The 16,016-nt window shown below is 47.0% G+C and overlaps 1 protein-coding gene across 2 annotated transcripts in view; it reads left to right on the top strand.

Annotated features, from left to right (window-relative positions):
- Ac76E (adenylate cyclase type 2 Ac76E) overlaps nt 1–16,016 on the top strand; it is a 944,861-nt gene that overhangs the window by 200,638 nt on the left and 728,207 nt on the right. The gene's annotated exons all lie outside the window — the stretch shown is intronic.

Below are 16,016 nucleotides of genomic sequence, written 5' to 3'. Positions count from 1 at the left end.
TAGCCTTGATTCGCACACCTCCTGATTGGCATGAATAGCAGAAGTGATTGCATGAGTATTTTTGCTGCCGTTATTCATTGATTCCAAGTCATTAATGATCACTAGTGATACGGTGCATTCGATGTGCTCGCACTTTTAAGCAGCATAGTGTCATGGATATCACATGAAAAGTTATAAAAATGGTAATTCAAGTATTCCAATTAGGATATTGTAGGCTTTATTCACTAGTGATCACGAATCACTTTGTTCACTATGAGAATGATAGCCTTGATTTATTCATTGTCATTTATATGAATCAGTTTCATTAAAATTCTTTTTCCTCAATGTTTAACAGACAGGGTCAAAATACTGGCGACCACTAGTGATTTATTCAGTGTGCTCGACTATTTACAAATCTTAATTATATAGATAATCAAATAAAATATAAGTTAAAGGGTGATTCAACTGTGATAATTAGGAACAAAGAAGTCTGAGTCACTATTAATTACAAATTAATCTTTACTATGATTGCCTATTTATTTTCCGCGTCGTTGTTGAGTGAAAGTGCCAATAAAAAAGCAGTTAGGTGAACAATGTTACATACGCCGAGAGTGACCAGCGATAGTGATTCAACAAGTTTCGTGTTGTCCGGTATACAAAAGGAGGTTAAAGAAAAACAGCTAGAGTGGAAGCTCCCGCAGCTTGTTACCAGGAAAGGTGAAGCCAATGCTTGCTGCTCCTTCACCTGAAATAAAGCCTTCTCGGGTCATCTCCCCGTACAGATTAAGTGATTTGGCTCTCTTATTTTAACGCTATGGCAATTAGAAAATAAAAGATCGTTGTTCCCAACGGAAAAAAAAGTAATTTCTTCTGAATACTGATAACGTTCTTCCCGATACAATATTCACAATACAATATACAATACAATACAATACAATATTCAGATTTCACACTAAGACCAGTAATACAGAGATACATGTAGCATCTGTCTGGTAAAATAAGCCACGACTAACCAAGGAGGTTGAATAACTCGTGGGAAGTGTGCGAAAAGTGCTTCTTCATCATTTTTATCGTTTATTTATGGTTTTACCATGCCCTTCCTGTGCGGCTTCACCTTCGGGACATCGTTTCCACTCCAGCAGTTCTTTAACCTCCTTGGGTGTATGTATACAACCCATAACATTAAGGGTATCAAGTGGAGAGCTACTGGCAGGGGGAATCACACTTCCACTGTGGCAGCTATAGCCGTCATTTGTCTGCGTCGCCAGTGGAAACTATTGAAGTGACAATAAATGAACGAGTAGCTGAAAAATATTGCGAATGACGCCAGTTAGCTTGTGATGATGAATGTTTACGCACGCTAAGAAAAAAACGTTGTCGAATATGGCGGCATCCATGGCTCCTGCTTCAGCGTGAATTCTCGTGATGACTACGCTCTCACGTACTCTCGTTGATCGCCAGGAATCATAGAAACAAGCTTTCACTTCCTCTAAACTCACCCCAAACGTTATTTATGAGCGCATAGCGCATCAAATTTCTGAGATCGTTAGGCGATTCCAGCGTCCGTAAGCCTAACTAGACGCGTCTGCATAGCAACAACCATGGAAGAAGGAAAAAGTTAGGGGGGAGCATCGCGCAACGTTATTGAAACCAAGAGTGTCAGGCCAACATGCGGTGAAAACGTTAGAGCGCGAGGTAGGTTTCAGAGTAAAATGTGACCAGAGACACAGACAGAGCAGCCAAACCATCTGCCGACCAAGGCGGGCGCCAAACGTCTCGGGAAATTTCGAACTTTTTCTCCATGATCTCGACGCAGAGGTCACGTGTTTGGCCGACCCTGAGCAAAGGGGCTGGCGTCACGGAGCGTTCGCTTGCCAAAGCTGCCTGCGTGACGTAATGCTCTCTCCTAGCTTTTCATTCCTCCATGACAACAAGATGGTTGCTAATGAATTGTCTTGGATTTGTTACGTTTGGCACGAAACACCAGACGGCGCCGTGTTGTTTAATGTCTTCTTTACGTTTACGTTCTCGTAAGGTAAACTAAAGGTATTGAAGGTTGCGCACTTGCGCATTGAAGGTTGAGCACGTTGCGCACCCTAACGTCTCGCAAAGGTGCTTGCATTTAACTTACGTAAGGCGACAAACGCTGTTCTAAAGCTGTCCATTGTCGCGTGTCCTTCACAACTCCACCTTAATCCACCTTGCTCTAATTTGTACCGGACTTAACCAGTTTAATCCACGTTAATCTACTTTAATCAAAGCATCGGCTGTTGTGGATGCGCGCCACGCAACCGATTCGTCATGTCGCAAAGCCGCAGTCTCACGGACAAGACACCGACATTCTTAGACTAATTTACAGCGATACTGCTGAGACCCGAGTGCTGACAGCCAACCACGACATGCGTGAGAAGGGCCGAACGCGCAGGCACGTCCGAGCCTTGGCGTCGGTCTAAGCCGCCCAATGCATTTCGAATACGGCTGCGTTATCCACCACAGCCGTTGCGGGAAAAACGTAGGAAGAACTTGCGGCCTTTCGGTCAGCCCACGGTGGGTACTCGACACTTTCCCCTAGAAAAGGCCTGGACATCTCTGACGGCTTCTACTTACGGATTCGTCGCACGCTTACGAAACACGCAAACGCGCGAGCAAGGGCCGGGCAGTGCATGTACCGGAAAAGTCGGCGACGTGACCGCTGCATCGCGTTCGTTCCGGGATTCTGGCGTGAACCTAAGCCTTCCATCCATGCGACGTCGTCTTGCACGCTTCACCCGGCATAGAAGGCAACGAGTGGGACCAAGCGAGGAGCGAGCAGCAGCATACGAAACGGCATCCGCGCCTAACGCACTTAGTCTCTCGGCGAGCACAGAAGCCCGCCGGGCCAACCTGGCATCCTTGAGAGAGACTCCCAAGAAACGAAGGACCCATTCGGCAACGCCGCGAGGATAGGCAGGAGCAACCTGATGACGCGCACCCTCATCTACCGTCTCCTCAGGACTACCTAATGGGCGCGCATACACTTAGGTATTGCCATTCCGAGAAACACTGCCCTATTCCCGAAACTAGGCACAATATTTCCTTGACACATGAATTCAAAGGACGCTTCGTCACTGCCGTGACTTAGGGGACCACGAAGCATGCTAACCAGGACTGCCTGCGATACGCCTATTTGCCGCAGAGAGAGAGAGAGAGAGAGAGAGAGAGAGAGAGACTTTTTTTTCACGCATACCTAAAGCGTCTGACACCATGGTGAACGTTACTATAGGGTTAGAAAGCGGGGTCAGCCACCAGACCCCGCTTGGCCTCCTTGACCAGGGCTTCAAGGAGGCCAGAGATGCCTAAATCGACCGCTGGGCAGATATCGCCACATTCTAATAAAACGGGCTCCATCGTTTCCTTAGTTTTACCGCAGCAAGCACATGCTTCTTCTTCCTTGTTATGTATTGCTTTATAAGTGCGTCTTCCAAGGCATCCTGATCTCGCTTAGAAACGTATAGAGCTTCCCTTCAAGTTATCATAAGTTTTTTTTTCTCATTTCTAATTTCCTCTTAAGTAGTTGCTCATAGCAGGTTTTTTTCCCGTTGCCGCCACTGATGAGATTATCTCAGCCTCTCTGACCTTCCGCTTGACGCCTTTTTCCTGTGTTGCCCACCTTACAGGCCGCATACTTGCTGGTAAGCTTCCTAGTTCTTTTCCTGCACTGTGAGTCGATGTTTTTCCTGTATAAATGCCTGAACGCTCTCCCAGCCCATTTACTTTCTTTCATATTCCTCAGTTGTTCTTCATAATCAATTTTACTGTGAGCTTCCCTCACTTCAAAACTTGTCCAGCCCATATGACTCTGCACAGCTTCATTTGTAGTCTTCCCGTGAGCGCCTAATGCGAGGCGTCCCACTGACCTTTAGTTGCCTTACATACTTCATACAACCACAATTCCAAATCTTACTCCTGGAATCATTACACCTTCCTATGTACCCCGGAGACCTCGTACCTATTGTATTCCCACAGAGCTTTGTGTCTCATCATGGCCGCATTTCTCTCTCCCTCTACTGTTATTGTTTTTTACAGTGTTTCCATATATCTATTGCCTTCGTTTATCCATATACCAAGGTATTTATATTATTTTACGCGAGATATTTCCTGGCCCTGTATTGACACTGTCTGTTCACTGTTTTCATTGAATACCATAATACCAGACTTTCTAACACTAAATTTCAGACCTAAATTCTCGCCTTCCTGTCCACAGAGATACTAGCCAGACGTTGCATATCACTTTGCCTGTTAGCTAGCAACACAATGTCGTCCGCATAAAACAAACCTGGAATCTGCTGCTCTACTACTGTACCCGCCTGTTTGCATAAGAAATTAAACTTCTCTTATCATCATCATCCATCCCAATACTTTCACTCCCCTTCCCTCTTCCCCAGTGCAGAGTAGCAGACTAGAGCGCACTAGCTCAGGTCGACCTCTCTGTCTTTCCTATCAATAAATTCTATTCATTCAAAACCGATATTACTGTCCTCTAGGGCCTTTTCCATCCTCACCATGTACATCATAAACAGTAGTGGGGATAAAGGGCACCCCTGTCTCAGTTCCCATTTCATATCAACTTTCTCCTCGCTCCTCATCCCTTCCCATTGAACGTAAATGGTGATTTCTCTTTGAAAAGCTGTATGCAGTAGTCGCGTAAGTCTTCCCGTTCCTGAATATGCCACAAAATGTTGCTGTCTACGTTGTCATACGCTCCTGTAATGTCTAGAAAAGCCACATATAATGATTTCCTTTCTACTCTTTGATATTTCAATACACTGAGTAAGGACAAATAAGTTATCATCCAGACTTGCTTGAACGACTATTTTAATCATGGATTTTTCTCCCTGTATATTTCGCATTTTCTGCCTACTTCATCATGCAGCAACTGCGCTTTTTTTGCCTGCCTGTGCTCTCGGGATGCTTTCTGTCGTTCGGTGATCGTTTCTCGTATCTCGCTCTTCTACCAGCTTTTAGGTTTCTTTTTTCCTTTCCAACGAGCATGTTGCTTCTCTTTCCGTATTTCTGTCGTCATAACACTTAGAAGCTGACTATATTCCCATTCTTTACCTGGCCATTTGCAAAGTTGTTCCTCGACTCTTGTGCTAATATTTGTCATTTATTCAGCGTTCAAATTTGGCCTGGCCATTGTGCGCTCCTTGCTCTCTTTACCAACTACATGTACCATGTTCAAAATGATGCGTTTATGGTCACTCCCTATGTTGCTGTACCCTTCCTCGTCAATGACAATTTCTCTCAACTTATATTGAATTCTTTCTGTCATTAGACAGTAATCAGTGGAATATTGCCGGTTTCCCACTTCCCACGTGGTCTGCCTATCGCACTTAGGCCCTGTATTCACGATAACGAGGTTATGTTGCTCACAGAGATCCAGCATTGACTTCCCATTGTTGTAGGGATAGCCATCTAGATCCTATATGTGGGCATTCATGTCACCTAATAGGATAATTTCGGCATCATCCTGAAACTCATAATATCAGCACTTAGGCATTCCACTAACTCTTGATTCTTCTCTCTGCAATTATGTCTGGTCCACAAATACGTTGCGCTCAGCCAAGTTTTCTTTCCACTTATTGTACTTGATAACCGAAGATGCTCATGACATTTTACTCTTTTCCATTTGGCTCCTTGATGGATGAGGATTCCGACTCCCCCTCCTTTTCTTTTGGATTTATTTCTGTTGCACCTTTCCCATACATAATTCTTAATCACTGGCGGCTCTTCCGTGTCTCTAAGGTTCGTTTCTGTAGCGGCATAAACCCCTTTTTGTTCTCTATTTAACTGCTCCTGAATATCTACCTAGCTTTCCTTTCTTCTGCCGCCCTCCATGTTTATGTAGCCTATTGCATGGCGAGCTCTCCTGTTTTCCTCCTTTTTCTGTTATTGACGGCAAAGCTATTCTGAAGTTCCCCTAGGGGATCTTCTTCATTACTACCTACACTGGTCGCCTGAGCGCCCGTGGGCCCCCCAAGAAGGCCACCGCTCGACCCGCAAGTCGCTAGCCCACTTCTCGTCCAAGCATGTGATTGAAGTGAACCCCGTCTCGTTGAAAACCACCTCACCTTCTCACTTCCCTGTTTACTTCTACAACCTCGAAACCTTTTTCTCGGCTCATTGTCCATATGGCTTCATTAGCAGCCACAACGGCTCTTTGTACGTTACTGTCCGATACAGGCACCTTCGGCACCGTGCACACCACGATCTGTACCTGAGGGGACAGCTTGCGCAATTTGTCCACCCCGTTTCGCATTGCGCTGGACTAGTCCTCTCGCTTTTCTGTTTAGCACTTCATTTAGCCCACCTGCTACTACGACAAGGTTGAGTCCGTGGGTATATTCCTCGAGCTTTGCTTAGCTCGCTCCATAACAGCGCCCAATGCCCTGCCTGAAAATGTCCCTACCACCACTCTTTTACCGCCTCTCACGCTCTCCACAATTGCTTCTGAGTACCTAGCCAGGTTTGAGCCGCCTGCGACAATCACCTTTTCATTCTCTCCTACTGTCGAGGCCTCTCACTGCTTCCATTTGTCATACTTTTCCGCGTGATTCGGACTTGACAAGGGCCATTGACTCCTTGCGTTCCTGTTTTTCCTTTGTGACCGAATAATGGTAGGTGCAGCTTTTTCCAGCTACCCCCTCACCACGTTGCACGCATTCCACGTGCTTTGTTGACACTCCCTGTGCTGTCACGTCAGGAGACTGCGTTCCACTGTCATGACCATACTCGTTCATGATGGTGACCCCGTTAAGCTTTTCCTCGGCTGCTTGAAGTCTTTTTTTCCACCACATTCCGTGCATTACGCTCTCGGTTTTGCGCATTTTTGCGCTATTTGACCTGTTTCACAAGCTCATCCTGGAAATCCTCCATTTTCGTTAGTCTAGCATCGACATCACAATGTCTGCCGATTGACTAGATTTCCTCTCCATTCTCGTCCTTCCCCTCAACTACCTTGAGGGACCCCCGCAATCTGCACGCTTTACCGTCTTTCCATGTGTTGCACTTAGCTTTTTCGAATGCAAACACTGAAGCTTTCAGAGCACGTGCCTTCTAGCAAAGGCCGAAACGCACAATCTAAATCCTTAAAATGTCGCAAATTATCACCAATGTTTTAGAATAAATCTTGCACAGACTTAAGGTATGACACGTGTTCCCGCGTCTTGAAACACTCGGCCACGGTCTCACTGTCCTACGAATGCAATATTGCCGATACGAATCAATGCACAAACACTACACCCACTAATATCTAATAGTGTTGTTACTTCCAAATTACTATTTAAAGGCTATAAAGACTTAACGTCCCATACGGTTGCACGTGTTGAAACACGGGGCGCGAAACGACCCTCTGGCTATCCTACAAAGCCAAATATACACGAAACACATCCGCGCACACAAAAAAGAAAAAAAAAGAAAACTAGCCAATTACTATCTGAAGGCTAAAGAAATCAGCAAATCAACAACAAGCCAGCTCAAAGCATGTACAAAAAGTATGTTGGACGCTTAGGCTTCGCCTTTAGGAATGGAATGCGATAGCATTCAAGATCCCTGACTGTTTCTCACGCTTCGCGGCAACTGGAGCGTATGTAACCGTAATGTTTACCGGGCAGCGCTGGCTGCGAACGCTGTGCGCGAAGGCGGGCTTTCTGGTTGAAATGCGGCCTCTTGCGTGGGCCGCGACGCAGCGGAGGCGAGCGCTATGTGGAGGTAACCGGGCGCGCCGCTCCGGGGCCTCCGATATACTCCCGCGCCGGCGCGCGCAAATAGCGGAAGCCGTGACCAGTCTATGAATGGTAGAAATGCTGGATAAGGGGTTTCCTTGAATTTTGGCCTAACGGAATTACGTTTTATCGTATAATCAAATTACAATCCGACGCTATGATGTCTGTAAGTTGTGTGTAAAGCAGGCGGGGCTGCTGCACGAGGCATGAGGAGCCCTTTGTTAAGTGCTCCAGAGGGGTTGTATAGGCAGTTCCCTTGCACCCTTGTGGGCAGCTGTACATTGGACAAACCGAGCGTTGTGTGAATGACCGTATAAGGGGACATGCGCAAAAACTAAAGAAAAAGGAGGATAAGGGCGCACATATGGTGGCTCATGTTACCGCGTGTGGGTATGGCGCTCGATTTTCTGATACTATTCTGGGCAGCAGCGGCAACGCCTCCTCTAGGCTTGCACTTGAGGCCTTCTTTATCAAGAAGAGTCGAGGTAGGTGCATAAGTGAGCCTTCTATCTCATTACTAGATGCCGAATTAAACTTCTTCCGCAACCTACTTCGATCTCCATTTACCTGTTCTTTTTTGCTTGGTATGTGCAAGCGTGACGACAGGATATATATGTACGATTCTATCCTTCCATTAAACAGTTATGAGTAGCGCTTGTCTTTGTCCACGTTTCTTTTCTCTGTGGTTCTTATCGCGCTAAGTACTAGATTAAATTGCGTCCGCGATTCCCACAACACCTTCTGTTCCGTTGCCCACCGACGTCGTCCAGGTTTAGAGACTTAAACATTAATTACCACCCTTGCTCTGCCGTGGATTCTTAGTGGCCCTGGGCCGGCGCTTCTGCCTCCAGGTGTCATGCTATGTGTTATTCGAAGATGGGGACGTGAACATATGGATGTAGTGGGACGTGGCCATTAGCGGTCGCTGGCCGATCTGAGGACGACGTGACTTGGTTGATGATATATATATATATATATATATATATATATATTGCCGAGAAACGCAACGCAGGTTCAAGGGGTCCTTGCTAAAAGCATCATGGCAGTCTTTATTCTGGCCGGGCGTCTGTTCGACAGGTGGTGCGCTTCCGCGCGCAGAAAACGTTGATTTCTTCTCAGAATCACAGCCGCAGAAGCGCCAGTCGCATCTATACACGTGTTTCCATATCGCGTTTTTGGCACGTAAAATCCCAGAACCTAACTTGTTCGTTCAACACGCTGGCAGATTCTGAAAATAATAATAAAAAAAAACTGAACGATTCTGCGCGGATTTCGAGATATAAGCAGGCGAATTTCTAGTCGCATTACTGTCTGCTACCAGGTGAAGTCTACTCGTATTCGCTTAGAGCAACGAGATTCTGGCTGACGTATGTCTAAAATATCTCTACAATGGGCACTGAGGGACACGATTGCGTTATTTACTCGTTCGTTCGTTCGTTCGTTCGCGAAGTATTCATTTTCTGACTAGTAACACTTCTTCTGGCGCGCCTGTTTGTTCTGTGCTGCATTACGCAAGGCGCTGTGAGTTATACGCTACCTATTTTTGTGTTGGTAGGTGGCCAAGGACTATGTAGAACGTGAAAAGGTGGTGAAAAAGAATTTTCTTTTGCCGCTTTTGCGCATCCGCCGACTGTTTTGCCTGCTGTGAAGGATAAAGAATTACAACGACAAAGATACGATGCGCTTTTCTTCGAAGCTAAACGTACAGCCCCGTACAGCGAGGCTTTTCTGTGTGATACGCGGCTGAGGAGAATGGGGAATGAAAGCAAAGATGCGGGCGTCGGTGTTTGAGGAAGCCGCTTTGTTACGTTGAAAGGCCGCGTGAAAAAAAGCCGCTATCTCAGCTAGAACCGTCGCAGGGCCTCCAACCAGCGCTGTTGCGCAGCCGCTCTCGACCGTGCCGGCTCTTGCGGAACGCAGACAAAAGCGGTACGATGTGCGGAAGCGGAAAGTCACCCGCGCGTTTTGTTCTCCATCCTGTCCTTAAGCGTATTAAAAAAAATGAAAGAAAAGCACATGTACCATGCAATAATAAACTATCTGTTCAAGCCAAAGTTGCCTATTTTATGATCTGCGCAGGGAAGGCGACGGTTTTTCACTTGAATAACACTGCAGCGGTACACTGTCGAATGTTATCCCGCCTGTCGAGTGCCTGTTCGTTCAAGGGGTCCCTTCTGGGTGCATTGTGGCAGTCTCTGTTCTGGCCGGGCGTCTGTGTTCGACACGTGGTGCGCTTCCGCCCTCTGAAAACGTTTATGTCGTCTTGGAATCATAGCAGGAGTCGCATCTGTACACGGGTTTCTCACATCGACGAAACCTAGGATGCATATATGCTCCGTTCTCAAAAGAGCTGAGCAACGCTTGCGGTACGACTTAGAGGAAGCTACGTGTTTATCTTTGAGGCACAGCAAGCTGAAACCCCCACTGAGCTCGGAATAACACCATTAGCCTAGCTTTTTCTTTACTTCATTCGCTGTACACAAATATACCACTAAAGTAAGAACACAACGCTGCAGGGTGCGTGGAGTCGTGATGAAACGCGATGGACTGTGTGTTGCTTCACCTTTTCTTTCGTTTTTTTTTCTTCCCTCATCTCATCCTCGACGCCTCATCGGCGTAATATGCTGTAGGCGCTTGTCAACGGGTGGACGAGGTTGGTGTTGCACAGAACTATAGAAGAAAATCGCAATGTGAAAACGGGCTGCTGCACTGATTTCGCTGCGGAGAAGTGGTGTCAGCGGTGTGACTGCGCATAGTAAAGTAAAGCGCATAGTAAAGTAGAGTAAAGCGCATGGTAAGTAATTGTAATATATTCGATATTATGTCAAACAGATTCAGTTACGTTTTGTTCTCCCACAAATGCAAAAAATACAGAAAAAAAAGTGTACTCTGAGATTTTATTTCCCATGGCGCTCGAAATACTCCGCGTATATAAGGGCTTATCGGAGTCCGTCTTTTGCAGACAGTGTAAGAATGATAGTGAACGACGCATTGCTAGCGATTTTGAATATCTTTTTCTCTTGCATTACTCGGCGACTGTTGTTGACTAACAGCTACCGGCTGTGCGAACAAAAAATGTCCCCGGACTCCAATGACTCTTCCATTCCCTTAACTCACTCACCACAAACAACCATTAGGAGATCCGCTCTCCTGAATACTTCTAGAATCTGCTGCCTGATGTTTTAGAGAACGTCTGGTGCACATTTAATACTTTGACTGAACTGCCTGTCCACCAGAATGTCTGCTGGAGACTCCCGGAGGACACCGAGAGGCTTTCCCGCAAATTGAAAAAGTATTCAGTTTTTTTTTAATGCCAAAGTATGCCAAAAACACGATTTGATTACGAAGCGCGCCGTAGTGGGGGACTCAGGAAATTTTGTCCCCCTGGGGTTCTTTAACGTGCCCTTAAATCTAAGTACAACGGGGTTTTAGCATTTCGCCCCCATCGATATGCGGCCGCCGTGGCCGGGAAAGTATGTAGTTTCCACACAACACCATAGGCGACGCGCCCTCTTCGCAACGCCATCATTTGCAAGCAGGACACGCAAGAGAAGTCTGGTGAACGAGACCTCCTTGAAGTAACCTTCAGTGACGTGCTGCTACGACATGAAGGCTGTGCACGGAGGAAGAAAGCACTTTTCTGTTCGCGATGTATTCATAAACTGTATTGAGCTCTTGACGCAACAGTATGAGGACCAGGGCACTTGTTCATACAGAGCTTTTCGATGGCACTTTCTGTTTCGGTAGGAGCTAATGCGCTCTTCATGGCTTCTGTTGTTTCTTTCGCTGATATGGTAACAACGTGAATTATTTCGACATGTATGGACTATTGGGAAGCTCGAACCGCCAACGTACAGCAGTGATACCTCGTAAAATAATAAACAAATATGGACGCTTCATGTCAGAGTTTCATGAGCTCCTGCCTTCGAGCATGTCTGCTTTTGGTGACTTGTTTTATTTCCTATAGCACTGTTTCCACTTGAAAAATAGTATTGCTGACATTGCTTTGTACGAAAACGAGAAAGTAACTAAAGGGAAAAACAGGTATGGTTCGTCAGGTTTGATCCGGTTTGCTATGCTGGGCCTGTGGAAGATGATAACGACCAAGAAAACGGGGTTTCGAAGTAATTAATGCGCCGAAATATGGCGCTGAAAATTCTAACGCGATATTTTCCTTCTCAACCTTCTTTCTCCGAATGAATTGTACATTGCATTCGCCGTGTTTTGTACTCGCAAAAAGAGGCTGTAGCGTGCACAAGGGGATGTCATCCCTTCGTTTTGCAATACTTCTGCCCAGTGAGGAAGAGCCACTGAACGAGATGTGTGCAAACGCTCGCTAAAGAAGAAAAGAAGAATTTCAAAACGGACAGTCGTTCGCAGCCATTGCGTCGGCGCTCGCTGTATCGCCGGTTTTGTGAATCAGTTCGGGGTTTACAACATCATTTTTGCTAGGTAGTGGGCCGCAGCCAGCTGCAAGTCCTGTCGTTACACTGTTGGCCGTTGACGCTCGCACGCTCCTGGCAAGTTGCCATAGCGAGATGAAAAGCTGGGCTCGTTATGCACTTTTCTGCGGCAACACTCGCATCCAGTTATTCGGAATTCTAAACAGACTGGCCGCAGTCAAGAAACAGCGGCAGATGTCGCCACAACATTTACACATAGGTTGCGCGGGCGCAGGGCTCTTGCGCACGGGGTTTGCCAGTACATATTGCGTACATGTTGGCCGGACTGGTTGGGGGTGCAGGTGGACATGTCGGAGACGCTGCTTCCAAATAATAAATGGACGCATAGAGGCAACAAAAGACAAGGATAGGAAGGACGAAGAATGAAAGATGAAAGTGCCTCCGGGCCCCCACACCATCTGAACACACGCACGGCTTCTTGACAAGAGTACCAGGAGCACATCAAGCGCGATGGCACCCGCTTGAGTATACGTATCACAGTGTACCTTTTAAACCATGACGACTTAATTCGACATCATCGGGGAGTAGCTACGCCAGCACACCACACTCTGAAACCTACCACCCAGACGATAGAAAGACGAAAAAAATATCATGACCAGAGGCGCAACTTAGACCATGCTGCCCCGACTTTTCTATAAACACCACCGACCCAAGGCAATGAAGGCGACTACAGGAGCGTTATTCTCGTGTTATCACTTTCGGGGATACGATCAGTTTCGAGAAGCGTCGCGTGATTTATCACCGGTCGTGAAGACCGTATACTTCAACGCGTTCGGTGCCAAGTGGCGTGAAATCTCCCAAATGTGATCGTATCCCTGGAAGTGATTTCCTCGGGAATACCGCCCCTGGATCTCATGCAGTAGTCGCATTTACACGACTGTTCTCATTTAAGAGTACCGCAGCATTATCAAGATGTGTTTCACCTGAATTTTGAGAGTACTATATTGTGTGGAGGCTTTAGTTTCTAAAAGACCGTGGCTTAGAGAGTGCATGAAAAAAACGTTCAATGGTAGTACATAAAAGTTTGTATACATGCCAGATGTTTCATGATAAATGCCAGTGGCATAGTCACAATTGTGGCCTTGAGGAGATGTCAAAGTCAACCATTTCATCAGAAAGCACAGAGACTAAAGGTTCCGTGCCTTGGAGATGAAAGCCAGGTCAGTCAGACAGCAAGTAGAAATAAGTTCTATGGGGAACTGCTGGCATGGCGTCATCCACTGCATCGCCGGCATCGTGGGACACTGAGTCATACAAACCGACACTAGCTCGAGTATGACGGCGTCGTTTGCAGTTGGCTTATAGAAGGAACGCACGCATCGACAAGTGTCGCTGAGCGCGAAGCTCTGGAAGACGTTCTTAATGTGTTGTCTTTGATTTGGCTTCGTGACGGCCAGAGAAATACTGCGAGCTTATTATCTCAACAGGAGGGCGCAAGTCGCGCCGGTCGGTGAAACATCCGCTGCATTTCAATGCTATGGCCGGTCTTGGCAATATCCGGCACGTGTTAAGGCAAAAAATGAAGGAAGGAGGAGGCTCCGGTCAAGAAGCAGAGAAAGAGAGGACGTTCAGAAGTGGCCTCCTTTGTCCTTTGTACAGTAAGAACGATAAAGACGGTAGAGCCGACGCAGTCTTTTGCTCTGTACTATATAGACATCCCGATTACAATATGTAAAATTATTCTGGCTTCACTTCCCAAGTGCGATTCATCATTTGAAAAGTTAGAAGACACTGACAAAAGAGGAATTGAAAGGACAACAGAGAGGTCGTTCTTCGTTCCGCTTTTCTCGCCGAACATTGCAAATTATTCATTTTTACCAACTTGCTCAGCCTTCTGTCAGAGCGATTCTACGTTTCTTTGCATAACGTATGTGAACTCTTGAAACAGCGAGAAGCGGTGGTTGCTACGCGTTATCAACTGCAGGTGGCTTGAAGTGATATTCCACCTCTCGGTAATGAAAGGGCCCCGACCACCGGCTACGCTGTAGAGTTTCCTCCATAATCACTTTTCGATACCAAAGCTCGCATTATCTGCAAACGGCATGGTGTGCCTTAGCTAGAAGCGATGTCCCGAGATCTCAATACTAGCAGAAACGTTGAGGTTATTATTGGGGCTATAAGACTGTCTGCAGTCCATCTAATGGCTTCCATATATATACAAACGCAACGTCTCTAATTAAAAATAAACACCAAATGTAGCGGCGAAACGGTCTTTCCGGAGGCGACTCTGGCAGAGCAGGTTGCAGGAAGTGTACATTAGCCGGCGCTCGCGGCAGAGGTCCGTCGATACGCTGTTCCGTCTGCCTATCGCCGGGTGACATTTCACCTGTGGGGAGAAAGCAGCGAAGCTGCCGCAAATCCTGGCACCAAACGGTGTTGGCCCGCTAGGGAGCAGCGGCGCGTCCTTCTAAAGTAAACACGAAGGCGATGCGACGGCGCCCGGATTCCGTCTTCGCGAACCGTAAGCGACTCCATTGAATCCGCGCCTGAAAAGAAGCGCGTCTCGGCCCCAGGGCGCGTTCCGGCCGCCAAGAACCCTCCCCCCCCCCCCCCCTTTTCAACGTCCACAGGCGCGCGTTTGTCAGAGGGCCTTTGTGAGCGGCCCTTTGACGCAACCAGCGCTGCCCACGATAATGATGGCGGCGGCTCGATTCACCAGCCGTGATCTCGCCGCCTCTCGTGTTGTTTTTGCTTCACGCCAACCACTCGTCACGGGCTTTTCTCGGCGGCGGTCATTTCTCCTTTTCATTTATTCCCTCGCTTCCGCGGCGCCCGCTTTTTGCGGACGCTGCGCCGTGCGCCGCGCTTCACTTGACGAGTTGTTTCCCCGAGACGGCAGCCCTTTATCCGCGCGTGCCCTTCAGAAGTCTTCCAAACGGCGAAAATCGGGAGACGTTGCGCGGGCAGCACGAAGGTATGGGCTCTGAGCCCGAGAGCTTTATCCAACCACACTTCCAACTCGTATCCTGCGTCTTCTCCCGTTGTCTTTTTTTTTCTTTTAACCAGTGGTGCCTTGTTACTCACTATGGCCCAGCAAACATTGCGTGTTGTCGCGAGTGCATTTCAGGAAGGGAAAGACAGTTGTTTACTGCAGCCGGCAAATGGATGTCTCCATTCCCTTCTAACGATGGAGACTGGCAAAGTGGCTCGCCCCACTGTGTTGCTCGTCGCTGCTTGAGCACGTTAAGTTCTTTGACGTATGGCTTAGTCAGTTAAAAGCAGATTAGTACAATTAGGGCGGCCTGCAACACTTATGCAAAGAGGGGTAATAGAAAATCATACGTCCTTAATGTGTCGACTTTGTGATAAAACAATGACATCTGTATATAAAGAGGCTGGCAATAGCTGGAATCGTATTTGGCATGCTTACACACACTGAAACTGCTTATGTTCACGGTGATTGTAAGGAGCTGGACAAGTTGTAGTATAATTTATTTATAGAAAGGTAGAGAGGTTGGTCCGAACTTTTGCGCTCTAAGCTGCTACTCTGCAGTGGGGAAGGCGAAAAAGGGTGATGGCGACACTGCTGCCATCATCGTCGTCAACAGCGCTGCATATTTAAAGTGGTCAGGCTAGTCTTTTATCGTGTGCAAATTGTTGTCCTGTCCTACCCAAAAATAATCTTTAAAAACGATATACATGTATAATAAGGCAGCCCTTTAGGCAAGACCTTTTTCGCGAGAAAGGTCGTTCAGAATCGTGCGGTAGTTACTATTATCTGATCAGTTATTTCTAATCTACTAGTTGCGTATAATAATCCTAAACTTTTCGGACTCTGCCGTTGCGAAGCTACCCTGCTTTGTCGAATATG

This window comes from Dermacentor variabilis, chromosome 1 (genome assembly GCF_050947875.1).
Source record: "Dermacentor variabilis isolate Ectoservices chromosome 1, ASM5094787v1, whole genome shotgun sequence".
NCBI classification, from domain to species: domain Eukaryota; kingdom Metazoa; phylum Arthropoda; class Arachnida; order Ixodida; family Ixodidae; genus Dermacentor; species Dermacentor variabilis.
This window is presented reverse-complemented; position numbering and strand designations above follow the sequence as displayed.